This window comes from Lissotriton helveticus, chromosome 10 (assembly GCF_964261635.1).
Source record: "Lissotriton helveticus chromosome 10, aLisHel1.1, whole genome shotgun sequence".
In the NCBI taxonomy this organism is placed as follows: domain Eukaryota; kingdom Metazoa; phylum Chordata; class Amphibia; order Caudata; family Salamandridae; genus Lissotriton; species Lissotriton helveticus.
The window spans coordinates 1,009,968,644-1,009,984,830 of NC_136071.1; positions in this window are offsets into that span (position 1 = coordinate 1,009,968,644).

Below are 16,187 nucleotides of genomic sequence, written 5' to 3' on the forward strand. Positions count from 1 at the left end.
GACCACATCTAGTAAAATTAGAGTAAATAACTAACTAACTACCATCGGAATCCAGAGAGATGCCTCAATGGTTCACCTCATACCTCACAGCAAAAACCCAGAGAATCCGTCTCCTACCATTCACCTCGAAACCAAAGGAGATCATCTGTAGCATCCCCCAAGGATCATCCCTCAGCCCCACCCTCTTTAACACGTACATGACCCCTCTGCCCAACACCGTGAAATTGCACAAACTCAAAATCATTTCCTACGCCAATGACGCCCAGCTCATCCTTTCACTGTCAGAAGACCCTCCACCCCCAGACCCAATTTCTACAGATGTATGATGAATGTTGCAGACTGAATGAAGGACAACTGTCTCAAGCTCAACACAAACAGGACAGAAGTCCTCCTCTTTGGGAACAACACCTCACCATGGATCAACACATGGTGGCCTGCTGAACTCAGTCCATTGCTCGCACTGACAGACCACACCCGTAACCTCAACATCATCTTAAACAACAAGCCATCTATGAGGAAACGGGTAAATACTGCCCCATTCGCCTGCTTCCACAACCTGCGCATGCTCAGAAGACCTTGAGGTGGCTCCCAGTCAACACCAGAAGGACAGTCATGCAGGCCTTCATCACCAGCAAGATGGACTGCAGGAACACACTCTACATAGGAATAACAGTGCACCACCTGAAGAAACTACAGACAATACAAAACTCAGTGGCAAGACTCATCCTCAACCTCCCCAAACAGACCCACATTACACCGCACCTCATGAAGCTACACTGGCTCTCGACCCAGAATAGATGTCACTTCAAGATTTTGACTCACGCATACAAAGCCCTGCCCAACAAAGGTCCAGCACACATAAGCACACGCCTGACCTTCCACCAACTGACCAAACACCTACGAACCACCCTCTTCTTCCCCGCAGACACCCCCAGGATCCTCCGCAGCAATAGGGGATGATGCTTCTTCTCACACCTGGGGGCAAAGCTTGGAAAGACCTTCGCCTGCACCTCAGGACCTTCTCATTGTGCTGGGAATTTAAGGAAAGGACTCAAGCCATGGCTGTTTGAATGAACAAGATCCCCATACATCAATTAGCAACTCCAGTGCCTTAAGACCCTCACAGGCGATTTGCTGCACTTTATAAATCCCTGATTGATGGATTGATTGAACTATGAATGAAAAACATACACACACTGCGCCCTAAAGCCAATGATTCACAAGCATCTCCCAGCTAGCATCACCACAGTGGTTCAAACTGAATTCTTGCCCAATGCAACTATGCTATTTTCCTCACAGTCGTACACCTTGTCAAAAGTAATCGAACAAAGAGCCAGAAGTGAGACACATTCCAGACTTGCCCAAGCAGGCAAGACCAAGATAACAATCAATATGAACCACAAACTTATTGTCACGCTGTTGATTAGTAAACAGAAAAAATGTAATGATACTACATCATTATTATGTCAATCCCAATATGTAGAAGGGCAGATGGTGCAGAAACCACAAACAACAATATGGGGAACCAACGGGCTGGCAGTGAAGCAACAACTGGCAAAAGAGCCACCGTTAGTCACGCACACAACACAGCACAAATCAGAAAACCCATCAAATCTGCTCTAAAACGTGTACTATAATATATTTGATTCCTACCCTACTCTACCACCTAGCCTGTGATCAATTTTTAAAAAAATACAGTTTTATATACCGCAAACCGGACCCAAAGCTATTGGAGCACTTTTCATGAGCACTAGTTACATCACACAAGGAGACATTATTTTTGTTTCGTTTACAAATGGGGAGATTAGGTGATTTGTCCAGAATCACAGGATGTTGAGGCGACGCCAAGACTCTAAATCTAGTTCCCTAGTTTCAAAGTTGGTAGCTCTGGCCGTAGCACCAGAGCCTAATCCATTGTATACCCAGGGCAACACCTTTTATTGCAATTGTACCATAACCAGCAAATATCCTTCTGAAAATGATAATCCTGCTCATACCCATAGCCACAAGTCATATTATCTTCAGAATAGACAATCCACATAAACAAGAAAAGTATATACAGTCCCTTAGACACCAGTCCCAGGACAAAATAACTAATTCCCCACTGCACCTCCCAGCCTCCGCTAACACCATTCATACCTGCAAAGCAGGGAATTCAAGTGATGCAGGAAACCTGCAGTGCTGCACATAAAACAACATCATACAGGAAAGCAACCCCGCATCTGAATTCTCCTTTGCCACGGACAGCAGAGAAAAACAAACACTTCCAGGAACTTTGACCTTCAGACACTGACATTGATTCCAGCAGTCTGTGGTTGTGGCTGATATCCCATGACCCTACTTCAGATGTCCAGTGTTTCCGCACACAACAAAACACAATTCCTACCTGCAATGTAGGTCTCATGAGTGGAACAGTTGGTACCCATTGAGTGAGTAATTGGTTGTTGGTTCACTGGCGTATGAACCCTGGTCAAGCAACAGCCACAATCCTTTGCAAGGTGAACCAAAAAAGTCACTAAATTAACCTGTGATTAAGCCTGGGTAGCTTGGCACAAGAAGCAGTCAGGCCTAATTTAGAGACAATGTGTAAAGTATTTATGCATAACACAAACAGTAATAAAGTGAAAACACAACAAAAGAAAATTCCAAAACAGCACAAATCCAATCAGTAGAAGAGGAGTTATGCATTTTAAGGTCCAAAATAACACCTTAAATACCAAAGCAGACATCTGGTCACGTGAGATCAGGTCAAATTCGACAGCTAAGGCCAACCGTGATGGAATGCGGTTCGGATACAAGTGGATTGGGCCTGGTCAGCGACTACCTCCGGACATATAAAAATTACTGAAGAAAAATGTCTGAGAAGGTAAAGTTCAGCATGGCAAGGCTGCAAGTAGCTGAGAGTGCGTCATCATCAGATGGCCATGGGTTGAAGCCATGGTGAAGGTTTCTATGTTCGGACTTAGTTGACAAATTGGAAGTCGAAAAACTCCAGCGGGACTAAGCAGAAGGCTATAGCCAAAGATAGTTCCACAAGGTCGGAAACCCTTTGCCGGAGGGCCGACAAAACGTATTGCTGCTACTGAGAACCTCGAGCTGGTTCTCAGAGCACTTTTTGGCCACATTTTGTCTAAGTCCTCAGTTTTTGCAAAATGGCTATCTGTGCACATTTTGCGCCACAACCAAGGGTGCAGGACTGATAGGATACCTCTTGGAGGTTCAGGATTCACTCAGGCTGAGTCCAGGTGGGGGTTCAAAATGGTTGGAGCCTGTTGTGTCTGTGTGGCCCTGAAGAGGAGACCAGCAGACTAGGCCTTGAAGTCATTTCTGGTAGTCCTGGGTGCAGTTGCTGATGCAGGGCTCAACAGCAGGGCTGGGCTGTAAGGGTACAGGCAGCAGGGCAGTCCTTCCAAGTACAGCAGCAGTCTGGCAGAGTGCACAGCAGGTTACAGCAGTCCTCTGAGAGTCCTTCTGCAGGTCCAGTAGTGAACTGGAGAGAGTTTCTGAAGGTCCTATTGTTATACCCAAATGCCCTTGTGTTGGAAGTTGGGAGAAGCGTCTGTAAAGGTACTTTGAAGTGCAAGGAATTTTCTGACTTCCTTACCCTGTCTCCATGCTAGCTGCAGTGACAATACAGGGTCGTTAAACCCTTTGTATGGAGGCAGAGCACAAGCTATTCAGTTGTAAGTGGGGATGTACTCAGCTCCGCACCCATCCTGCCAGTAGATGGCCCATTCAAACACACCTAAATCCCTTTATTGTGTGACTGTCTGGGAGGAATTAACAAAGACTATCATCTACACCCACTCATGTGACCCATGTCAGGCTGCAGGCACAAAAGGCTAAGGGCAGGACAATGGCAACTTTCTCAAATTGGAATTTTCAAAATTGTAATGAAAAATTCGACATTACCATCAAAGAGGTTATAAAATTACAATTTCATAGTTACTAAAAACATGACATATCTACCTTCTCTAAATTAGAAGGTAAAGCTTATTAAATGTAACTAGGAACCCCAAAGTTATCTCATTTGAGGGGCAGGCCTCACAGTAGTAAAAAACAAATTTGAGATTTTTTCACTAACAGGACATGTAAAACTTAAAATAACATGTCCAACATTTTAATTACACAGCACCCTGCCCTGTGGGCTACCTAGGACCTACCTAAGGGGTGACCTATATGTAATAAAAGGGGGGTTTAAGGCTTGGCAAGGGGGTTTAAATGCCGAGTTGAAATGGCAGTGTAACACTGCATTAAGACTGCAATGGCATGCATGGTAAATGTGTAAGACGGCTACTTAAGTGGGGTGTACAATAAGGGCTGCTGGCCCACTGGTAGCATTTCTTTTACCAGCCCTGGATATATAGTATACCATTCTACAAAGGACGTGCAAGTAATTTAAATATTCTATTACCGGATTCAAACTAGCCTGGTTGATGATGGGTGTTACCCCGAAACGGTACCAGGATGCTTACTTCCGGCCCAGAGAAGACCTGGCTTGGCAGTTCAGGCTGGACTGTTCCCATGAGGTACAGGGTCAAGACTGATTTGCATATAGCTGGGTCTGAACTGGGGTGGCAAAGTGAGCTGAAGAACGATGATGTATTCAAAACAGATCTGTGACTGGGGGTGAGTGTCTGAAAAGTTTCAGCACTCCTTCCATCATCTCCTTGTGTTTAGTAAATTAAATATGCCAATTGGGTATAAGCCAATTGGACAATATTTTAGGGAGAGTGTACAAGCACTTTAACACTGGTTAGTAGGGGTAGAGTGCACATGGTCGTAAGTCCAACAAAAATGAATTCAGCAAAAAGTAGAGGAGAAAGGCAAAAATGTTTGGGGTGACCCTGCAGCGAGGGCCAGGTACAGCAGACTGCCATAGAGGACACCATAATTGACATTAGCGCCACAAGCAGGGTAAATGAAGTGACTCCTCACAGAAAAATAATGGGAAAGAGGCTGGTGGCATCCGACAAAATGCCTGACATCACCAAGAGATTTTGACTCTCCTCATTGATTTCTCCCAAAAGCTAAGAGCCCTTCAAGAAGCCACATGAATATCATCTGCATGTAGCATCAATCCGTTGTGAAGCAAAATATCATGTATTGACAAATGAGACTCCAGATCCAGAAGAGCTAGTCTAGTGATAGCCACTGAAAGTTCTCCACTGACACTCAGAGACATGACAGAATGGGAAGAAGTTGTGACTTCTACCCTCAAGAGGGAACAGATTGCTGGAACAGTTGCTGCTGACACAGATCAACCTGGCAAGCATTTACATTCCAGGGCATGTCTTCCTGTACACTCTTGGAATGATGGAGGCTAGAGTTCAAAGCAGAGGAGTGTCGTTGGTGTCAGCATACTTATTTTTACTCCATTACTTCCTTTGCTCTGATTGTGGCTCCTTCACCTACAATCAAGCTATTAATTTGTCCTTCGGAGGGGAACCTTCAAATGATGTGAATAAACTAAAATAGTTTAAATGTTAATTAAAAGTAATAACCAGTCACTGTGGCCTTAAAACCTTAAAATGTAATAGATTAAAAGTTATATACATATACATATATATTCAGTGAAAAAAAACAAAGGTTACAGAGACGTTATAGTTAGGCTCAGATTTCACTAGTACAAAAACATAGAAATTAAGCAGTTATGTTATGTTATGTTATGTTACTTTAGTTCTTTTATAGCGCACGGCAACTCCAGAGATGCATCCCGGCGCTTTAGCAAAGAAAGGAACAGCAAAAAGCAACCACACAACAAAAGGAAGAGGGAAAGGAACTGTTACCTAAAAAGCCATGTCTTCAGGTCCTTTCTGAAAGCAAGGAGACAAGGGGCCGATCTCAAGGACAATGGTAATTCGTTCCATTCCTTGGATGTCAGATAGCGGAAGGATCGACCTCCCTGACGAGCACGGCGAATTACAGGGACAGTCAACAAGGACAGACCCGATGACCTGAGAGTCCTGCTTGGCACATACCTGGAAAAACGTTTCCCAAGATATTTGGGGCCAATACCATGAAGGGCCTTAAAGGCCACCGTCAGGCATTTAAAAAGGACTCTCTTGGAGATAGGTAGCCAATGAAGGGTGTTCAGTAAGGCAGTGGCACCAGCTCTCCTCGGGAGTCCAAAGATGGCACGGGCTGCCGAATTTTGGACCACTTGCAAACGGGTCATAAGATATTTCGGTAGACCCACAAAGAGAGCGTTTGCGTAGTCCAGTCGCGACCCGATTAGTGCCTGAACGACTGTCTTCCTGTGGTTGAGTGATAGTAGAGGAAGAAATTTCCTCAACATCCGTAAGATGCCGAAGCATTTCCCAACAGTGGACGAGATGTGAGGTCCAAAGGATAAGTCACAGTCTACTATCACCCCCAGATTTTTGGCCTTAACAGCGACTTTGTCAGGAGGAGACATATCCAGTGGCCACCAGGATTTCCAGTCAAGTTCCGGTGCGCAACCGAAAAAAAGCAACTCTGACTTGTCAGAGTTGCATTTCAAGCCATGACCTCTGAACCACTCAAACACCGCACCAAGGCAATCCCTGATCTTTGTGCCGTCGAATGACCCAGCCCTGTCACAAGTGAACAGGAGTTGGGTGTCATCGGCATAAGACACGATCTGGGCGCCAAAGGATTCCGCGACTTCCGCCAGAGGGGCCATAAAGATGTTAAACAGCATAGGGCTGAGAATGGAGCCCTGCGGAACTCCCACCTCTAGCGGAGCCATATCAGCGGAAAAAGGAGGCGCCCAGACCGTTTGTCGGCGGTCGGCCAGAAATGATTTTAGCCAGTTCCACACCGTTCCACGAAGGCCACACTCCCAGAGTCTTACAAGGAGGGCATCATGGGGAACGGTGTCGAAAGCCGCCGACAAGTCAAGCATGACTAACACGGCCTTTCCCCCCAGATCGAGTACTTCCCTGATGGCGTCCGTGACCTCCAGCAGAGCCGACTCCGTGCTAAAATTAGTACGGAAGCCGGACTGCGAGGTGTGCAACAGGTCGTTTCCTTCGATGAAGCTGGAAATTATCCTGTGCACATAACGCTCGGCCACTTTTGCCATAGCAGGGAGCAGGGAGATTGGCCGATAGTTAGCATGTATCAGGGGGTCCAAGGTGGGTTTTTTGAGCAGCGGTAGAATCATGGCTCGCTTCCAGGCCTGAGGCACCTTCCCTGTCGACAAAGATGTATTCAGCAGGGGGTTCACCAAGATGTTAATGGCGGAAGCCACTTTCCCTAAGCATTTAGCCGGACATGGATCTAATGGAGAGCCGGATTTCAGGCTAGACAAAAGCTCCAAAGATGTACTAGGATCCATAGAGGGGAATACAGAGAGGAAAGGGCCATGGTCTTCCACAGGACATGGTAGCGTTAGGTGGCATGGATCAGATTGCACACTGGAGAGAGAGGCCTGGATAGCTGTGATCTTATTGACAAAGAAGGTGGCAAGTTGTTGTATCCACACATCAGTATGAGTGTGGTTAGGGGTGCAAACCACAGGAGAAATAAAATCCTGGACCACTTTAAAAATTTCTTTGCAGACATTATCAGCCTCATCAATACGGTGTTCAAAATAGGCCTTCTTTTCGTCCCAGATAGAATGATGATAGGCTTTAATGGCTGCCCGAAATTTCAATTTCTCTATTGAATCGTAAGCCCGCCTCCAGGCCCTCTCAGCCCTTTTACACTCCTGACGTTGTAACCTCAGCCGAGGGGAGAACCAAGGGGCTGACTCCCTACGCCCTCCGGATTTGGAGCTTTTCTTGGGGATTAAGGACTCAAATCTTGCTAAAAGCCAATTGTGTAGGTGGACAAGATTCTCCTCCAAACTTCCCAAGAGAGGGCAAGGAAAGGAGATGAGAGCCTCGGATAACATGTCCGCAGAAAGTAAATGAAACAGACGTGAAGTTCGCGTAGCTGCATTTTTTCTCACCCGAGATAGGGCAGTGATAGGGAGAGAAAAAGAAATTAGAAAATGGTCCGACCAAAGAACAGGCTGGATGGAGCCGACCGAAATGGGTTTCGTTGAAAATACCTGATCTAAGGTATGTCCTTTATTATGTGTAGGGCCTATCAAAAAGGGGGATAACCCTAACGAAGTCGTGGTATCAATAAATTTTATAGTGTCTGGGTCACAACTATTGTCCATATGGACATTAAAGTCTCCAAGAAGAATACAGTGATCCGATCTGATACAAGGGACTGCAAGTGCTTCATGTAGTTCGTCAAAAAAAGGTCCTAATGAACCAGGGGTTCTATATACAAGTATCCCAGTACAGGCCTGGAGGGGGGAGAGATGTAAGGTGAAACCAAGTGCTTCACATCCCTGCAAATTCTCCACCGGGAAAGTAGAGCAAGAAATACTCTCTTCCACGATAAGAGCAACTCCACCACCTCTGCCCGATGTTCTATCCCTCCTATGAATGTTGTAATTCGGGGGGATGGCATTAGCCAGATCTGGAGCAGAAAAGTCACCCAACCAAGTCTCGGTCAAAAACAAACACGTAATGTTTGACTTATACAATAAATTCCAAATGTCAGTGGAATGGCGATTTACTGACCTGGTATTGAGGAGGAGACATTGGAAGGGGGCAGATGTAGTGTCAGGCCCGTTTGCAGCTGCAGCTGGGAAACGCCAAGCACATAACGGACAGCCTTTCCTTAGTTTCCTACCACCAGGGAAAATATAGGAACAGTTTCCTCGAGGGAGGCGTAAAGCAATAAGCTCAGCTGAAGAGTACGTCAGCATACTTAAAAGATTAAAAACAGCAAGGCCGTAATAATACAAACCACTAAGCAAAACCTGCAACACCGTCCAGCCCCTTCCGCCTCCGGGACGCTGACGGGCGCAGACGGGCTGGACTCTGGCGTGACTCCGGCGCTGTGGAGGCGCCCCCGCTGCGCGATCCCGCTGCGCTCGCAAGGGAGCTTTATGTAGGCTGACTTCAACTACCCACAGAGCGCTAGTCCGCTCGAAATCCCCGCCCCTCTACTGGCCAAACACCACTCAAAGATGGCGGCCGAAGATTAAGCCACCCCGGGACACCGGACCCGCTACAGCAGCGGTGGTTACACTATTATTGTGCAGGTAAGAGGGAGAGAACACCCGAGTTAAAAACAGGGGATACAAATAATGCAACAACAAAAATAGAAAACAGGTCAATTAAAAACACAGCGCGATAAAAGCGCGAGGTGCGAGCGCTATGCTGGGCAATCCTTTACCTGAGTGAGGGAGAGCCAAGGACCGGTCGCCTTATGTAGGCTGACTTCAACTACCCACAGAGCGCTAGTCCGCTCGAAATCCCCGCCCCTCTACTGGCCAAACACCACTCAAAGATGGCGGCCGAAGATTAAGCCACCCCGGGACACCGGACCCGCTACAGCAGCGGTGGTTACACTATTATTGTGCAGGTAAGAGGGAGAGAACACCCGAGTTAAAAACAGGGGATACAAATAATGCAACAACAAAAATAGAAAACAGGTCAATTAAAAACACAGCGCGATAAAAGCGCGAGGTGCGAGCGCTATGCTGGGCAATCCTTTACTCAGATTTCACTAGTACAAAAACATAGAAATTAAGCAGTTATACCTGCGCTAACTATAACTTACCCCCGCAGTGCACTGCTTAAGACTAGGGGTGGGCGGTGAACTTCGCTCTGCTTGGAGTTTACCAGCACCCAACCTAACATATTTCACTTCTCATAACGTGCAGGGGGTGGAAACACCTAGGGGACATCACTTCAGGGCAGCCCAGGCCATTGTGCCTCCTATGGAAATGCATGAGGGTCTTAAAGCAATAGCACATTGCTCTGTACTTAAAAGACCAATGACTGCATGCACTAAACTTCATTCTACCAGGGAAGGAGGAGGTGCCTGTGCCCCTCCAAGGCAGAGCAGGTTGGTCTGTCACTGACCCTGATGGAAGAAGAGCAACTTCTCTTGCGACAAACTCTGGAGCAGCCGCCTGCCTCTACTAACGGGAACTAATGGTTCCCATTCATGCGAGGAAGCGGACCCATGACCACGCGCCCAAGTTATGTGACAGGTGTGTGCATAACCAATAAGATGACAGCCTCTAGAGGTGGACGGCCAATGGGATGCTGGCTCGTGACAGCACCACTGTATCAACTAGACTGCCCCTGAAATGGTGGTTGCAGTGCATAGGGCTGCATGGAGGGGAGAGTCTTTCTTCACTCTTCAGCCTTGAATCCCATAGTCCTTGGGCTCCGAGGCACCTGTAGACATTTTCCTTCCCTGCACTTCCCATAGGCAAGACACTGATTAGGGCCAGCCTGCAGTGAGGAGCAGAAGATGGAGAGGACACCTCCGGCTGCTGGATCGGTGGAGCTGCACATGTTAAACATCAACTGACCAATGGCAAGAGTGCTGCCGTGAGCCTAGAACCTAGATGAAACCCAAGAGAGAGCCGTTGAGCAAGTGTTCTCTCTGTACACTAGGTTTACAATTAGCGATGTATTTAAGTGTAATAGGAAGCCTCTCAGTGTACAGGTTTACTATTGTGACATTCTGGTACTTGTGGGATGGTTTAAAAGCGTGTCATTCAGCTACACAGCATAATAGATGTATGTCTGTCACATTACTCTGCCTGCTCGCCGAACTATGCAGAATTTAGCAGAGTTTTACAGTAACTCTTTGGAATTCCGCAGAGTGAAACTCTGTGAGCGCTGCCCAGGCCTACTTAAGACCTCACATATTACATTACTCATGACATAGTAAGTGAGTGGGTGTGTGAGTGGCTGTATGGGTGAGTGAGTAGCTGTTTGGGTGTGTGTACAGGTAAGTGACTGGGTGTGAGTGTTTGTATTGGAGATAGAATGTCTGTGTGAGTGGCTGTAAGGGTGAGTGTGAATGTGTGAGAGGTTGTATGGATGTGTGAATGGATATGTAAGAGGTTGTGTGGGTGGGTGTGTGAGTGGCTGTTTGGGTGAGTGAGTGGCTGTGTGAGTGTCAGTATGGGTAAGAGAGTGGGTGTGTGAGTGGCTGTATTGGTGAGTGGGTGTGTGTACAGATGAGTGTATGGGTGTGTGAGTACCTGTACGGGTGAGTTAGTGGCTGTGTGAGTTTTTGTATGGGTGATTGAGTAGATGTGTGAGTAGCTGTAAGGGTGTATGAGTGGGTTTGTTAGTGTCTGTATGACTGGAAGTGTGAGTAGCTGTATTGACAAGTGAGTGGGTACATGATTGACTGTATTGGTGAGTTAGTAGGTGTGTGAGTGGCTATATTAGTGAGTGGATTTGTGAGGACCTCTATGGATGGGTGATTGGTTGTGTGAGTACTGGTATGGGACTGTCAATTGGTATGTGAGGGGTTGTATGGTAGTGGGAGTGGGTGTATGAGAGGTTCCATGGGGGTGTGAGTGGGTGTCTGAGTGCTTCTGCAAATTATGTCATGAGTGATGTCTTTTGATATGCCATCAGTGATGTTACTGACCATGTCATGAGTGATGTAACATGTGAGGTCATAAGCAGTTTACTGCGGGGGCGTAAGTTATAGTAATCTCAGTTAACTATAACTGCTGAATTTCTATGATTTTGCACGAGTGAAATCTGAGCATAACCATAACGTCCCTGTAACCTTTGTTTTTTTCAGTGAATTTCTAAGGTATTTTTAAATTCTATTTCCTTATCATAATGTCCCTGTAACCTTTGTTTTTTTTAGTGCATTTCTAAAGTGTTTTAGATTCCATTTCTAACTATAACATCCCAATAACCTTTGTTTGTTTTTTAAAAACTGGGCTTGAAATTCCAGTCTGCTCATGGATTTTGTGGAATTCATCAACTCTTCATTCCGCGGAGAACGCTAAGTTACCGATCAACTCCACACTCCACAACAGAGCAGAATTTTTTTGTGCCGTAGGCGAGTGGGATCAAGCGCGAGCGAATGCAACTGCATCCTGTAGTTCATAGGAGGCCCCTTTGGCGAGTGGTTGACAAAGGGGACAGGGTCACTGATGGCATCCCAGCAATCCCACTGTGGGAGGGCTTACTTATGACAATAAGGATTCTTGGCCCCCACCAACCCTCAGCAGCCAAGGGCACTTCATCCCCCAACCAGTTTTGCGCCAGGAGGCCCCTCTGCAGAGTACTTGAAAAAGGGGAAAGGGCCTCCAACAATATATCAGAAATCCGGTTGTGGGAGACTTACTTGTCACAACAATAGGGGTTCTTGGCCACCAACATCCCTCAACAGCCAAGGGGAATTCATCCCCCAACTAGTAGTGTGCCATGAGGCCCCTTTGCAGAGTGGTTGTAAAAGGGGGCAGGGCCTCCAATGACATCTCAGCAGTCCTGCTATGGGGGACTTACTTGTTGCAACAATAGGGGTTCTTTGCCCCCAGTGACCCTCAGCAGCCAAGAGGACTTCATTCCCCAACCAGTAGTGCACACAGGGCCCCTCTCCATGGGCATTTCTATTCCTTGGGGACCAGCACCTTCCGGGGGCTCACATCAATATGAATGCAGGGGGCCACACAGACACCCTCAGGCCCCAGGGACCATAAACAATCTGGGGCTTTTATTTTAAAAAATCGTGAAGGGGCTGCGCGGACCCCCACGCCCCAGGGATCACCACCTATCTCCCCATGGTAAAATACATTTTTCAAAGTGGGAGGGGACCTGCATGCCCCCCCCCTCCATGACCACATACAGCCCTGGGGACCCCATCTCCTGGGGCCCGCCATAACTCAATAAGGAGGGAAGCCGAGCAGCCCCCCTCTCACGGCAGATTTCAACTCAAGTGACCCCATACCCTGGAGGTCCAGCCTTTAAAAATATATATTTTGAATGGGTGATGGGGTCACGTAGCCCTCCTCCTTGAGCTGATTTCGGCACCAGGGCCCTAATCACTCGGGGTTTAGCCATAAACATTTGGGGGAGGGGGCTGCGCTGCACCCCCCCTTTCACACAGATGAATTCAGCCCCAAGGACCCCATCTCCATCATGCCCTGGGACCGCGGGGGAGCCCCTAGGCCATTTTTCCCTCTTTCCATGTGCAGCACACATCGGAAGAGGAAAACGCTTGTAGGATTGTTTTTGTGCAGGAAGGTGCTCCTTCCTGCACAAAAACAATCCTGCCTGCAACAGAGGCACTTTTGCACCATGGTGCAAGGGTGCCTACATTGGCGTTAGGCTGCCAAAACGGCACCAGCGCAGGCAGAAAGGACAGGAATGCACCATGTCGCATAAATACAATGCATTCCTGCCCTTTCACTTTGGCGTAGTGCAGCGCAGCAAGGTGCCTTGCTGCGGTGCCCCACGCGAAAATGCCATAAATGAGGCCCCTAGTTTTACCTGACCTGAAAGTGCGCGCAGATGTCAATGAGCCTTTGTCTTAAAAAGGGCTGGTAGTATTTATTGCTGTTTACTTCATTTGTGCGTTCTCTTGTTTGCAGTTTTCATTCACAGGTTTTTATTGCATTTCATGTGCAATCTGCCCACAATAAACGAATTTTGTTTCTGCGCCTGTCTCTCTTTTTTATTGTGAATTGTTTTGTTGGTGTTTGTTTTTGGGTGTCTGCATCGTTAAATCGCAATATTCATGCAGTTTCAGTTTTTCAGGCCTGACAATTGAACAAGCTGCAGTATCATCTAATTGTGGGAGACAACTTGTTCGTTGAAGGCCGGACATCAAACTCCCACTGTGAAACCAGCATCCCAGCAGCGGCGTCACTAGGGGGGTGCGGGGGGGTGCGGACCGCACCGGGTGACACCTTAATATGGGGTGACACCAATCAGCGCACCGGCTTACAAGCAAATACTACAGTGCACACCACGCACGCACCACCTACTAGCATAGTGGTGATGGTGCGATGCGTGCTGCGGCGTCGTCGTACCCAGTTTGTGGGTCCCAGGGCCGTCAATCTTATAGTGCTACCAATGACGGCCCTGGGACCAGCCCCCGCGCTGTTCTCCTCTGACGCACGCGCGCCACCACTGCGTGCTTAGACTGAGTCTGGGAGACTGTCTCGGCAGTGGAGTGCTGCTAGGCGATTAGCAGAACCCCTAGGGGCCCAGCCACCACCACACTGGAGTGTAAAGTAAAGGTAAGTGGGGCGATGGTTGGTATGATTTCCAAGTTTCACAGGGCTCGGGCCAAAGACAAGACAACTTTTAAAGGAAAGGAGTTAGGCTTTTTGATGTTTCAAAGAAGGCTTCCGAAAGTTGCCTCGAAGAGATCACGATGACGTAAACACTAACCGCGGGCGGGCCAATTCCCCCCCCCCCTCCTCAGTCCTGAGTATTGATTCATGCTGGCATTACTAGGAGGCTGGCACAGAGGAGGCTGCGTCCGCGTGTCCCCTACACAGGGAGGAAGCAGTGAGCACGAGTGCTCCAAAATACACATGTAAGTCACAATGACTAATATCACACGGTTTGTGAGTAGAGCGCAGTGGCGTCACTAGGGTTGGTGTCACCCGGTGCGGGTAACTCATGGTGTCACCCCCTCACGACTTACCGCATGGACCTCCCCCGCTCCGAGTCCACCAGTGGACACAGGTGGCAAAAAACGGAAAGCAATATACACCTTCTCCTCCTTGCAACCTAGAATTTATTTCTGGTCCCCCCACTAAGGATTTTTGCTAATGGGCGTTATTTCTACATCCCGTGTAGCTTCTACATCCTGCCACCCAAGACCACTCATACCTGAAAGGTGCTTAAAAAAGTATGGGAACTGTGATTGTGAGCACGATGGGGCAGGATCAGAGAGTGTGGGAAGGGGGACCAGGCAGGTAACTAAAAAGAACATAATGTTCTATAGCTAAAATGTGGTCTTTAACCAACATGTAATTGCAAATTAAATGTAATACAGACACCTTAACCGAACCAGCATTGACAAAACCAATAGATCTCAAAATGAAAAACTGCCTGTACTCAGTACCTGAAAGTACTGGCACATTTAAAATACTGATTATGATTATAACTACTTCCGTCCCAAGAACATGAACAAGTGCGAATAAATCCGCCACAAAACCATAATACGGTGATGGAGAACGGGAAGTATGACGGATTGTATATTGGGAGGGAGGAATGGACTGTGGGACAGAAGTTAGCCTGGAGATCTAGTTACAATTGGTAAAGGAGAGCACAATGTCTTTTTTAGCCAGTAGAGAGGTAACTTTTATTGCCAAAAATACTGTTTTGTGGAGAATAAAAATATTTTTTCTTTTTAAAATCAGGCATAATTTCACACTGTGGAGATATATACATATATTCAGCTTTTAAACTGCGGACAAGGCCAGAAGACCTGCACATGGGGGACAGAGGTGTACCACAGAGTTACCAGACACAACCGGCACATGTAGGGCAGAAGTTCCACACACCCAAGACATAAACAAAGGAACTAAACTATGATTGTAATTCAAAGTAATACCAAAAGATACCGCATCCTCTCGTTTATTTGCCATGTGAATATGTACAGATGGTTGATCTTTTTAACACATAAGATTTTAATCGTTTCTTTGAATTTTCAGGGAATATATATTTCTAAGTGTATTTAATAAAGCACCGTTAAAAACTGTTAATGGTCGTGAAAATGCATTAAACCACTGATATTTGCTAGTAATGCTTAGTAACGCACAAAATACATGCCATAACTTATAATGTCACCCATGCAGATAACGCAAAACTAAAAAGAAAAAAAAAGACATAGCATCAAGGGAAGTCTAGCCTCGATGGGGTCCACTTCCACTGCTATGATCTTTCTCTGTGTGCTAAGTGTGTTAGCCGGAAAACCTGTGCCCAGCCCTCAGCAGGGGTTTTCACAGGCATTAGCCTGCGGCCAGACTCTGTGTCCATCCCAGAATGGGTGTCACTGGTCAGCCTTTGGTCAGAGCAGTAGTTGTTTTTAGGCCTTGGCCTGCAGCCAGGCCCGGCACCAACTGACTGTGGGTAACGCTTGTTGTTATGTTATGTTATTATGTAAGCTTGTACGCTTATTAGCAACATGCACTTGTGTTTATTTTGTGGTAGTGGATTTAAAGAACCATTTTTGGCCCCTCCAGGGTCATAATCTTTTTTACCCTCTGAAATAAACTGAACGGAATTTGGCACCCTGGACCTCAGTTGACTCTGCTAATAGATTTCGACATTTTATTCACATGTATCAATGGAGTCAAAATGGTATTGGCAAATCAAAAAATGGGCTTTAAATTGAAGGTGCGGCTG